The following is an 11,442-nucleotide window of genomic DNA, read 5'->3' as shown; positions in this document are numbered from 1 at the left end:
CCTGGCTACACAGAGAGAACATGCCTTTAAAAACTTCCAGTAGAAAAGACAGCAGCGAAGAAGATAATGGAATGCACCACCACAGCTATTGTTCTTAGGTACCGGTTATTTAAACAAGCTTGTAGACCTAGGGTGGTCCAAACTGACATCATCGAGGCAAAGACAGGATAGGTACAGGCCTGTATGAGGAAAGAACCTTCCGGACTAGAACCCAAGAATCAACTGCAGGGGCCCAGGAGCTCATTTTAGTAGAGGGTGTGGCTGGCTTCATATGAACGCTCCTCCTGTCTGCTCTCCTGTCTATATAACTGTAAACCTCCCGGGTTCGTGGACTTGGCTGAGGACCAGCCTCCTGGAGCCAGCTACCTCATCCTTGAAGAGTGGGGTTGTGGTTGTGTTCTCCAGTCAGCTGTTGTTGTGGAAACAAGACTGAGCAGCAGACGAAAGTAAGCAACTCTGGGGCTCTCCGGGACTTCCAGGAAGGGGCCCTGGGGGACAGCCCACGTCCAGCCAATTCTTCGGGAGAAAGATTGGTAGCGTTATAATTCAGATGCCATAGAAAGCTGGCTTTATTTTGGAGACAGCCCCGCTTGTTCGGGTGAGATCAGCTGAATGAACATACAGAAGCTCAGAGGCAGTAGGAGAAGACAAACTGTACGGACGGAGAGCCTGACAGGAAGGATGGTGGTTCTCCGAGAAAGGCAACCGGGGCACCGGGGCGTCTGTGAGGAAGAGACATCTCAGACCAGCTGGGGGAAGACAAGAGTGATCAGGGGAGGGAACGGCTTGGGAGAGACTTTAGTTTTGAAGTTTAACAGAGATCAGCTAATTAGAGATAAAATCAAGGGCAGTGTGGCTAGAGATGTGGTCAGGATAAGGGAAGGTGGCAGAGCCTGCAGGCTGAGGTGAGTTTGGACACTGGAGCAATCAGTGCTGTGAGGAGGGCTGTTAGCTCGTAGGTTTAGCTTAAATGTGGTATTTTCAACTTCTTGAACAATTACAAATGAGGAGGAGGCTGGATGCTGGACTACGTCAAATTCTCCTTGGATAGGAATGTCTTCGGGGGCAGCTAGCAGCAACTCTTGATGTATTCTCTAACACAATGTGAATCTCACAATGTGAAAGTTCATAAATCTTACCTTCATTTTTATGTTTTAATTATATGTATGAATTGGATATGTGCAATGAGTTCAGGTACCTGTGGAGGCCAGAGGTATCAGATGTAGAGCTGGAGTTACAGGCAGTTGTGAGCTATCTGATGCGATGGGATGATGGGAACAGAACTTGGGTCCTCTGCTAAGCTCAGTATGTGCCCTTAACCACTGAGCCATTTTTCCAGTCCAAATTCGGCCTTTTGGAATCCTATTTTGTATTCCCAATGGAAGAAATTAGTGTCCAAATAACACTTCAGGGCTCTGGCTTTATTTGATGTTGAAAGCAACCCCTTGAACAAAGCATTGGTATTAGCTTCATTTTATATGGTAAAGTGGGGCTTGGTGAGACTAACATCCTTAAGATCAATTAAGTACTGGAGCTCAGAGAGGCCAGAGAAAGATCCTGAACCAGGCTCTCTACCTCACAAACTTCTGCTCTGTTCCTTTGGCCACATAATTATCCAATAGTATGTTCCACTCAGCTAATGGACTTCTATAATATTTAAAAAGGTAAGGAATAAATACATTTGGGTTGGTGAGTAGACATAGTGAGTTTGATTTTGAACTTTCTGGATTGGAAGTGACTGTGGGATCTTCAAGTGGAGAGCTGTGGTATAGGTATAAGGGTGTGGAGCTAGAGAAGGATTTCACTGTATCTATACAAGACAGAGCATGCTGCCTTGCTTTGTTGAAAGACTCGTGTATTTCTTAACCTAGCGAAGATGAACACTACCAACATAGTGATGATTCTGTAGCAGATGGCCCTTTCTATCTGGAAGCTAATTTAAACACATTATCGAATGGGCCATTTTAAAAGAGAGTTATGTACTTCTGTGTGTATGTGCTTTACCGGCATGTAGATAAATGAACTGTTTGCATGCAGTGCCCAAAGAGGCCAGAAGAGGTTGTTCTGGTCCGATCAGCCCGGAATTGGAGTTACAGAGGACTGTGAGCCACCATGTGGGTGTTGGGAACAATCCTAGCAAGATGAGGGAGAACTCTTAACCACTGAGCCATCTCTCCAGCCCTCTGGCATGGGTTGTCTTAAGGGGAAAATGTATAGAGCAGACATGGTCGGTTAAAGGACAGGATTTGAGGGGCTGGGGTGTAGCTCAGTGGTAGAACACTTGCATATCTTTGCATCAGGTTCAGTCTGTAGCACTGAAAACAGAAAATAGGATTTGTACTGACGTGGTTATTGAGCATAATTCAAATAGTTGATCCCGACTTAATTAAAAAGCAGTTCTCCTCTGTAACTGACTAGCTAGAGTGCCAGGTAGAGAAGACTGACATGGAAGACACTACTGTAGGCTGGTGGCACCTGCCCCCATCTGAAGGTTCGGGCAAGCTTGATATCTTCCATCACCTGCAGCTACAGAACCCCGAAGTCTAAACAGAGCAGGGAGGCTAGCTCTGACCTCACAGTCTGCATCTCTGCAGTTTCAGGCGCCGTCTTTCTTCCCCTATGGAAACGGTGGCTGTAGGAAGTGAGTGTCGGTTGCTATGGTATCTCCTAGGCTGGGCTCAAAAGCAGCCCTCGCTGTTAGCACTTTCCTGGCCTTGCTCACACTGTACCTCTGGCCTGGGAGACCTTCCTCAGTCCGTGTCTCTTCTTTAAAGTTCTCCTCACCCCTCTTCCAGTGGCATACTACAGACAACAGCACCTTCTGGGAGCACCTCCAGTACCCCAGCACGTTCCCCATCGGCATCTGGCTGAGTCCAGGGTTCTAGAACGGGTGGCACCGTAGTAGTAGAAATTGAGACACTCGGTCTTATAATGGGGCCTTTAGGGTTGACCAAATGGAAATTCTCCAAATAATCCAGATGATGATGCTGTGTTTTCTTTAAGTTAGACACAGAGAAACCTCTTTTCCCCTCTGTCTCAGTCCATTTTTTGTTGTTGTTGTTGTTGTTGTTGTTGTTGCTGCTGTAACTGAATTTGACAAACTGAAAAATTTACAAAGCATGAAAATTTATTCAGCTTTCATTTGCAGGATGGGTGATGCAGGGTTGAGGTCTGTGCTTGGTGAGGGCTTCCTGCTGCTGGGCGTTATGCAGAGTCTGAGGTGGTGCAGAGCCTCAAAGGTTGAAATAGACACATCCAAAGGCAGAGACACACTCAGAATAAGCCATGAGCACATCTGTCCATTCATTCCTTAGTGGATTAATCTATTCATGAAGGCAGAGCCTTCATGCTCACGTCCCCAAAGTTGACCTCTGGCCTTCCACATACATGCACACACACTTGTGTGCACACACAAGCATGTACATACACACACATTTAAAAAATATCTTCACTATGAATTCAGAATTTTACTACAAAATTATGTATAAAAATTCTGTCTTCCTCAAAATACATATATTTCTACTAGAAAATACTCTTTTTTGTTTTGTTTTGTTTTTTTTCGAGACAGAGTTTCTTTGCATACCCTTGGCTGTCCTGAAACGTCTGTAGATCAGGCTGGCCTCAAACTCACAAAGATCCACCAGCCTCTGCCTTCCAAGTGCTGGGGTTAAGGCATGTGCCACCACCACCTGGCTGAAAATATTCTTAAAGTTGAGAGCAGTGGCACACATCCCTGTAATCCAAGACTTGGATGTTGAGACACAGGGAGTGTGAGTTTGAGAATAGCCTGGGCTACACAGTAAGTTTCAGACACCATCCATACCCCTCCTCCAAGGGAAAAAAGAAAAAAGATATTTTTGACACCAGCAACTAGTTATTCTTTTGAGCCCAAATAGGGCAATTTTGACAAAATAAAGTCTATGGATGGTGAGAAAATACTTGAGTGATTTTAACATGTCTGACTGGGGACTATTTTCTCAATACACTTTACATCTTAAAACAGGCAGGGAATATGCCTGAGAGCTGTAACTACAATAGGTGTAGGACTTTTCAGTGAGTCACACTCATTAGCCTCTTACACACCTTTAACAATAATGAGTAAATGTGTCAAGGCTTTGTTTTCTCACAGCGCTTATTCTTTGACCAATTTAAATTCCTCCCCAGGAGTGTTTAATGGAAAGTTTGCTTTTTTAAAAACTGTCAGTCTGGTACACACACACACACACACACACACACACACACACACACACACACACACACACACAAACAAACAAGCGCAAGCGCACACTTGGACCTCCTGCTGTGGCCTTATTACCTATCTTCTCACTTGCTCTTGAATTCTTTTTTTCTTTTCCTCACTCATTCATTGTTCGAGGTGTGAACACGTGACTGGAAGTCTGTGGAGACTCTCCTGCCATTGGAGAAGTAGAGAACAACTTGTGAGAGTCTGTTCTCTTCACATCATGTGGGGCTTGGAATGCAGCCCAGGTTGCAAGGCTTGCACGCAGGTGCTTTTACCTACTAAGCTATCTTGACGGCCCCTTATTCATTTAGACTTATTTTTTTGGTGTGCATGGGGGACACAGGATGACCTCTAGGAGTTAGTTCTGTCCTTTCTCCCCGAGGGTCCCGGGGACTAAACTCAGCTCTGACCTACTGAGCCATCTCATTGATGCAGCGTTTCTTAAGTACTGCCTATAGATTTAATTTTTCACTCAGTGAAATGTAAAAAGGAAGCTCATAATTATTCTCAGATATTCCTTTTCTTATATTTCATCTTTTAAAAATGGGCCTATCTGTGTAAACAGCTAAAAGGCACCATTTTTATGTTCCGCTCCTATTAGTTAACAACTTGTCAGAGACATTTCTCCCTGTCCCTGGAAATGTCACTGGCTTCGCTTTAATCTACTGGGCAATTCACTGTTTCCCTATGCCGTGTTTTTCTTCGGTATGTGAAGTTCAGCGTGAGTCCTAACGAGCTGCACAGTCCCTTTCTGTGACTCCGTCGGTTACGTTCCTTGGACCACTCTGTTGCCAGTCATTCCTGTCTCAACACCAACACTGTTGGGAGACGCCAGTCTAGAGGGCTTAGAATGAATGTGACCCTGAGTCCTGAGGTGACAGAAGAGCTCGTGGACAGACTGGAGCCTTGTCTTCCACGTCACTTGGGTGCTTCGCAGCTTAGCAGAAGGGCACAGAAACAAACCCCTCAGCAAGCGTTTTAAAGGCTTAAGGCAGGGCTTCTTTCCTTAAGCTAGAAGGCACCTGGAACAACGGGAAATTTCAGGGAAGGGATGGGAGGAGGAGGAAGTGGCAGCCCCACCCAACTCCATGATGGAAGGACGACTCTAACACTCCGAGAGGCATCGGACCGGCATCCTAATGCTGGCCACTTGAAGGGCCCTTGACTGACCTGAGGGAGATGGATCCCGGTGAGTACTGGCAATCTCTTTCACTTTTATGAGGTGGTAAGTCAGGAGAGGGAGTGAGCCTGGGAAGGGAGGAGTGCAGAGAAGACCAAAGAGCCTGCACCAGAGAGCCTGCACCGGCAGTGGATGGCTCACCATGTAACCTGTCTCCTTCCTCCTGTTTCCCCATCTTCATTTGGAACATATCACACAGTCCTCTACTTTCTTTCCTGAAGCTGTAGACCATCCTGCCTTTAAAATTTGAAGCTGGAGTGGCCTTGGGAAGCCCAAGTAGGACATATGGGCACAGTTTATTTAATAAGCATGTTCATTAGTTACTGTCTCTTACTGATGGGCATTTATCATTTAGGAGTATTTATGCTTACAAATCATGCTGCAGTGGATGCCCCTGTTGGTAGAGCTTTGTAGAGATGTACAGAAGTATTTTATATGCAAAACTTCTAAAAGAATAAATGTCGGAGCAAGGGCAATATCCACTTTAAGTGTTCATGGCATCAGCTGACTGTAAGTCTGTATGTATATATAATCCCATGCTCACTATAGGAGGCATCTCATTTCCATATGCTCTGAACAAAATAGATTGTTATTTCAAGCATTTTCAATAGACCAAAGATGGATCTCATTACGGTTTCAGTTTGCATTTTATGATCATGACAAGATGACTCTTTAATATTTATAGCTACTTTTATTCATGAGCCAAGAGACTTAATGATTTTACCTGGGCAGCCAACCCAGGAACTGCTTTCTGCTTGGGAGCAGCTATTGAAACTCCTGGGCTTGGGGTGTAAACAATTAATTAGTCACATAGACACCCGTTCAGCAAAAACACTTCAAGGAAGCACTATAGTCAGCAGTAAGGAGTTGAAAAATAGGTGGTTCTGAGCTGAAGGAACTGCAGAGGATGGAACTAGAACAGATGGGTCCTGGGGCTGGTTCTGTTCCAACCTCCTAAGCTACCTAAGGGCTTCTATACTTTTTGTTGTTTGTTTGTTTGTTTGTTATTGGTCATTTGAGACAGGGTCTTAGGTAGCCCAGGCTGGCCTCAAACTTCCTATGTATCTGAGGATGGCCTAGAACTCCTGACTTTGTTGCCTACACCTCTGAAGTGCTAGGATTACAGGTGCAGACCACCATGCCCTGGTGGTGCTGGGAATTGAACCTAGGGCTTTGTGCACGCTAAGGTAGGTGCTCTAGCACCTGAGCTGCATCTGATGCCCCCGTTTCTGCACTCTTTGGCACCTTTGAATGATGCGGTGGAAATGGAGCTGTGGTTTTTCCATGGTTGTTTGGCCCCCCTTGGGTTCGACAGAGAACCCCAGACTGGAGAATGGCTCCTCAGTTCCTCTGATAGAGCAGCTCCTCTTGGTCTGTCCGTTTCTTTGCTCTTTAGATGGCTGTCTGGAAGGGAAGGTCAGGAATCGTCCGCTCTAGGACCACCTTCCAGGTGAGGAACTAGGCCTATTAGTCAAACCAAATTTAAATGGCAATAAGTAGGTGCCACTGGGCAAGTCATTTGACCTTACTAATCATCTTTCTACTTATCTGTCGCATGAGGTTGATAATAGCTCATGGGATGGTTGTAGGGATAAAAGGAGATGTGCACAGAAAGCCTGGAGCCTTCTTAACACTTTCTAAATATCAGCTACAGAGCTGCAGACATGACTATTGTGGCGGGTCCTATGTTCTAAAGCAAAGCGCGTTGAAAGGATTTCAGGAAGGTAGGTGCTGAATTTTACTTGGAGAACTGGTGTGGTAGAGACACAGAGAGCGTAAGGGAGAGTTAGGGCTGTCTAGACATGGGCATGGTCCATCTGGAGGACACAGTGTGAGAGAGTCAGTTATTTTATAAGAACCTGGGAGATAAGAGTCTGTTGGACCCACACTCTGGAGGAGTTTGGATTTAAGCTTTTGAATTATGAGAAATTTTTATTTTCTCATACTTAAATACCTGCAGAACATTTTAGTAATCTCACCACATAGGAGTCATTTCATAAACTTTTGCTGCATAGATTGTAATATTTCTCATTTTTTTTAAAACTGAAGAAATAAAAAGGAGTGAAGTATGTATCAAAGTCCTCAAATAATAATAACAATAACAATAATAATAATAATAATAATAATAATAATAATATAGTAAGTGGAAAGAGAGAGAGCTAGCACAAATGCAGTGTAAGGCAGAGGAAGACCCTGAATTCAGCTGGAATTTGGTGGCAGAGGCCAATTCTCTTGCTGGTTGTACCACATGTAACTTACCTTTGGTGTCTCTTCCTGAAGCATCCCAGGCCTTGGCAATGGATTCCTTTTCTGGCCCTGATCTTCACCTACACGTGCAGGGGCCTTAGGAAGCCCTGCAAATCACATCATTGCAACACTTATTTATTAGCTACCACATACCCGTGGAGGCCGGTCCCTTCTGCACATGGGTGGTCCCTCTCAGGCTCTTCCCGTCCCCTGTATTTAAGTTCCCATTAGCCTTCAACTTAGATCATTGCAACAGCAGCCACTACCATCTCCACCCTTGGCTTTCCCTCATCTGGTCTGGGTTAAGCACCACAGCTAAGTTAATCTCAAAGTACAGCTTTGATGAGCCACTCCTGTTCAAAGCCCATCTTTAATCAAAGTGACACTTCCCCAAAACAGCTGTTGGACACACTGAAAAACTTGAAGGAATGAAACCTTTCCTATAATCTCCAGTACCTTTTATTTTACTTTTAGCATCTAGGGGATGATTTCTCCTTATTCTTTGATTGTGTGTGTGTGTGTGTGTGTGTGTGTGTGTGTGTGTACATACGCACATGTTTGCACTCATGTCTGTGTCTGTACAGGCAAAGGCTAGACTGTGTTGGGTGTTTTTGTTGTTCAGTCTCCACCTTGTAGGAGAGGCAGGGTCTCTCACTGAACCCAGAACTTGATGACTCAGCTAGACTGGCTAGCCAGCTTGTTCCAAGGATCCTGTCTCTGAAAGGTCTGTATATGAATAAATTTTATATTCCCATTGTCATATATGAGGCAATCTATTTCCACATGCCTTCAACAAACAGGGTATTGCTATTATTTTAATATTTTAATAGATCAAATACAGATCTATTATTATTGTTTATTATTATTATTATTATTATTATTATTATTATTATTATTATTATTAGAGACAGGGTTTCTCTGTATAGCCCTGGTTGTCCTAAAACTCACTCTGTAGACCAGGCTGGCTTTGAACTTACAGAGATCTGCCTGCCTCTGCTTCCGAGTGCTGGGATTAAAGGCATATGCCACCACTGTCTGGCTCCTAGTCTTAGTTTTTATAGCCACTTTTATGTTTTGAACTACCATGGCCCCCTTGCCTGCCCTTCTGATGCCCCATTCCTTGAAGTTCAAGCACATGCACCTGTCCATTTAATAACCATTATTTAGCACCTGCCTCCTGGGGAAGGCGGGAGATGGTAAAGACTAAGGGATAGACAGACACTGGAGCCAGCCTGCTTGGGCTTGAACCCCAGTTCTGACCAGAACCCTCTTCATGTCAGGAACAATATTAACACTTTATTACAGAGTATTTGTGAGAATATAAATGATTTTGGACACGGATAATGGTCTGGACTGTAGTAGGAATTCTCTGAACACAAGCATGATTTTCTAAAATGTGTGGTTCCGGACATAGGGGGATCCAGGTTCGAGCTGACCAAGGTCTCTGCTTTTGTGGGGCTAACTCTAGATGCCGTTCAATGCTCTGCAGAAAAGAAAGGTGTTGTGAAAGCAAAGAATCCCAGGGTGGGGGATCTTCAGCGGCTGAGGAAAGCCCCATGCATGATTGTGATTCCCTCAGAACCAAGACCCAAGTGGAGGGATGGCGTCCCGCCGGGGAGCAAGGCCGGCCCAGGTTTGGGTTTCTCAGAGGATTCCTCCTAGGCAGACAACTGTTTTGATGTCTCCTCCCACCCCTTTTTAAAGGCTGATAATATATCCGGATATAATTTCATCCTTTTATACCCCTGTCATTGTGTTAATCGAGTCAGCGCCAGGAGTCTTGTGTCTGCCTCTTACTCACACCATTACCTCCAGTGGGACCACGTCCAAGTCAGGCCTTGTGGGCGCTGACGTGTTTTTCTAATTGATTCTACTGGATTTCCTGCATTGTTGAGCTTCTTCCTGAGTCTCTTGGCTTTCCTTTCTGGCTTCATTGGAAGCCTTTCCTTTTATTCTAAGTCATGTCTCCTTGACACGAAAAGCCCTTGGGTGAGCCAACACATCATTACATTAAATGGGATAAAAAGAAAGCCCAAGTATCTGGTGGTGACTGTGTCTCTCCATGCACGCAGCCTTGGGCTTGAGAGAAGGCAGCATCCCTCCCTCCCTCCTTTGCTTCCCAAACTGAAGGGAGGCTGGGGAAAGGCCAGCTGTGCTCCAGCAGTGAGCAGAGCAGCAGTCAGGAACGCCTGCCTCCGCTCTGTTCTCTCCTGTGCAGCACATGTGAGGACCGTCTCCACTCCTTTTCAGGGTGCATGAGCTTTCAAGGTGGGCGGGCCTCTGGAAGGCATGTTTGGGGTGGAACGCCTTCCTGGGAAATTCAGTGGTCTTCGTATGACCAGTTCAGACCCCTCAAGGATATGAGGTATAGTCAGCTTCCAACAGGATCTAGGCCAGCTGCTTTCACACTTTTCACCATGACCCATAATTCACACCGTGACTCATCTGCACATAAAATTGTCCTCCCTCGCTTTTCCAGTGTCCCATGCTTTGTGGCACTGTCTATCCTGTTTTTCTCATTGGTCACCTTGCTTTTAAAATTATATATTATATTTGTGTGTGTGTGTCACTTTAACAGTAAGCACACATATCAGGGTCAGAGGACAGTTTTAGGGAGTCAGTTCTCTCCCTCCAGCATGTAGGTCCCTGGGATCATACCTGGATGACCAGTAGTCTCTTAAGCCTTTTTACCTTCCCTTCAGTTGATTCCATAACCTATGCTGCTAAAATTCCTCCTGTGGAAAGACATCAGCAGCATCCACCCCTCCTCCTAAAACTAAAGTCCCAGTGACCAACAAAGAAGGGTTCTGACAAAGTCCCCTCGGGGGAACCAGTGAGTTTGTTAGGCTTCCTTACAGAGCACAGGGGACGGGCACTTGCGGGGATGCGGAGGCTCCTCCTTGAGCAGGCTGCACCCGGGGAAGCCTTTACCAAGCAGGGCCTTTGCCTGGGCTGCATAGCTGGACCCTCCCTTCACTTACATACTGTAACCCTTCCATGAAGCCACACGAAATAAGGTAGAGTTGCATACAACGGGTGGTGGGGAGTGGCTGGAGGCTCTGGTAAGGCTCGCATGACTCTCCTCACTTTTCCAGAGTGGGTATAAACAGTCAGCAAAGCCTGCCTGGGGTCATCTTTCTGTTAGCAGGCACAGCTGAACGCCCCAGGATGGTGGTGGTTTGGCTTGGAGGTAGTCACTCACAGCCTACTAATAGGTTGGACCTGTTAGAGGAAAGACCTAATGAATTTTTTATTGACAGTGAATGCAATATGAACATCAGTAGCAGGAGCAGCAAAGCAAATTCAAAGTGAGCTGCGTGGTTGCTGCTACTCGGAGTCGCTAAGAATTACCAAGCACTTTCTCTGTGTGTGGCATGGTGCAGAGGTTCGCATGCGTGCCTCCTCACTGAAGGCCCGTGGAAAGCCTATGAAATAGGAACACGATCATCTCCCTACTAGTTAGATGAACACATTAATGTATAGGAATATTAGATGACTTGGTCAAGGTCTCCCAAGTGACTTGGCAAGGTGATAACCTAGGGTCAAGTCACTCTAGAAGCTTCATACACTTGTCTATTGTGCTAGGAGAATCTTACTATACACTAGGTGTATACGCACAATACCTCCCACATAGACCTGAAACAAAACTGAGAATCAGAAAGTAAGCCTGCCCCTGCCCCCATACCTGAAATCAGGGACTTGCCTTGTAGCAGATGTCCAGCCTCCAGACAGCCCGACTTCATGCATACAAAATCCCAGTGTGTTTATTCTT

The sequence above is a fragment of the Peromyscus maniculatus genome, chromosome 4 (genome assembly GCF_049852395.1).
Source record: "Peromyscus maniculatus bairdii isolate BWxNUB_F1_BW_parent chromosome 4, HU_Pman_BW_mat_3.1, whole genome shotgun sequence".
NCBI classification, from domain to species: domain Eukaryota; kingdom Metazoa; phylum Chordata; class Mammalia; order Rodentia; family Cricetidae; genus Peromyscus; species Peromyscus maniculatus.
This window is presented reverse-complemented; position numbering follows the sequence as displayed.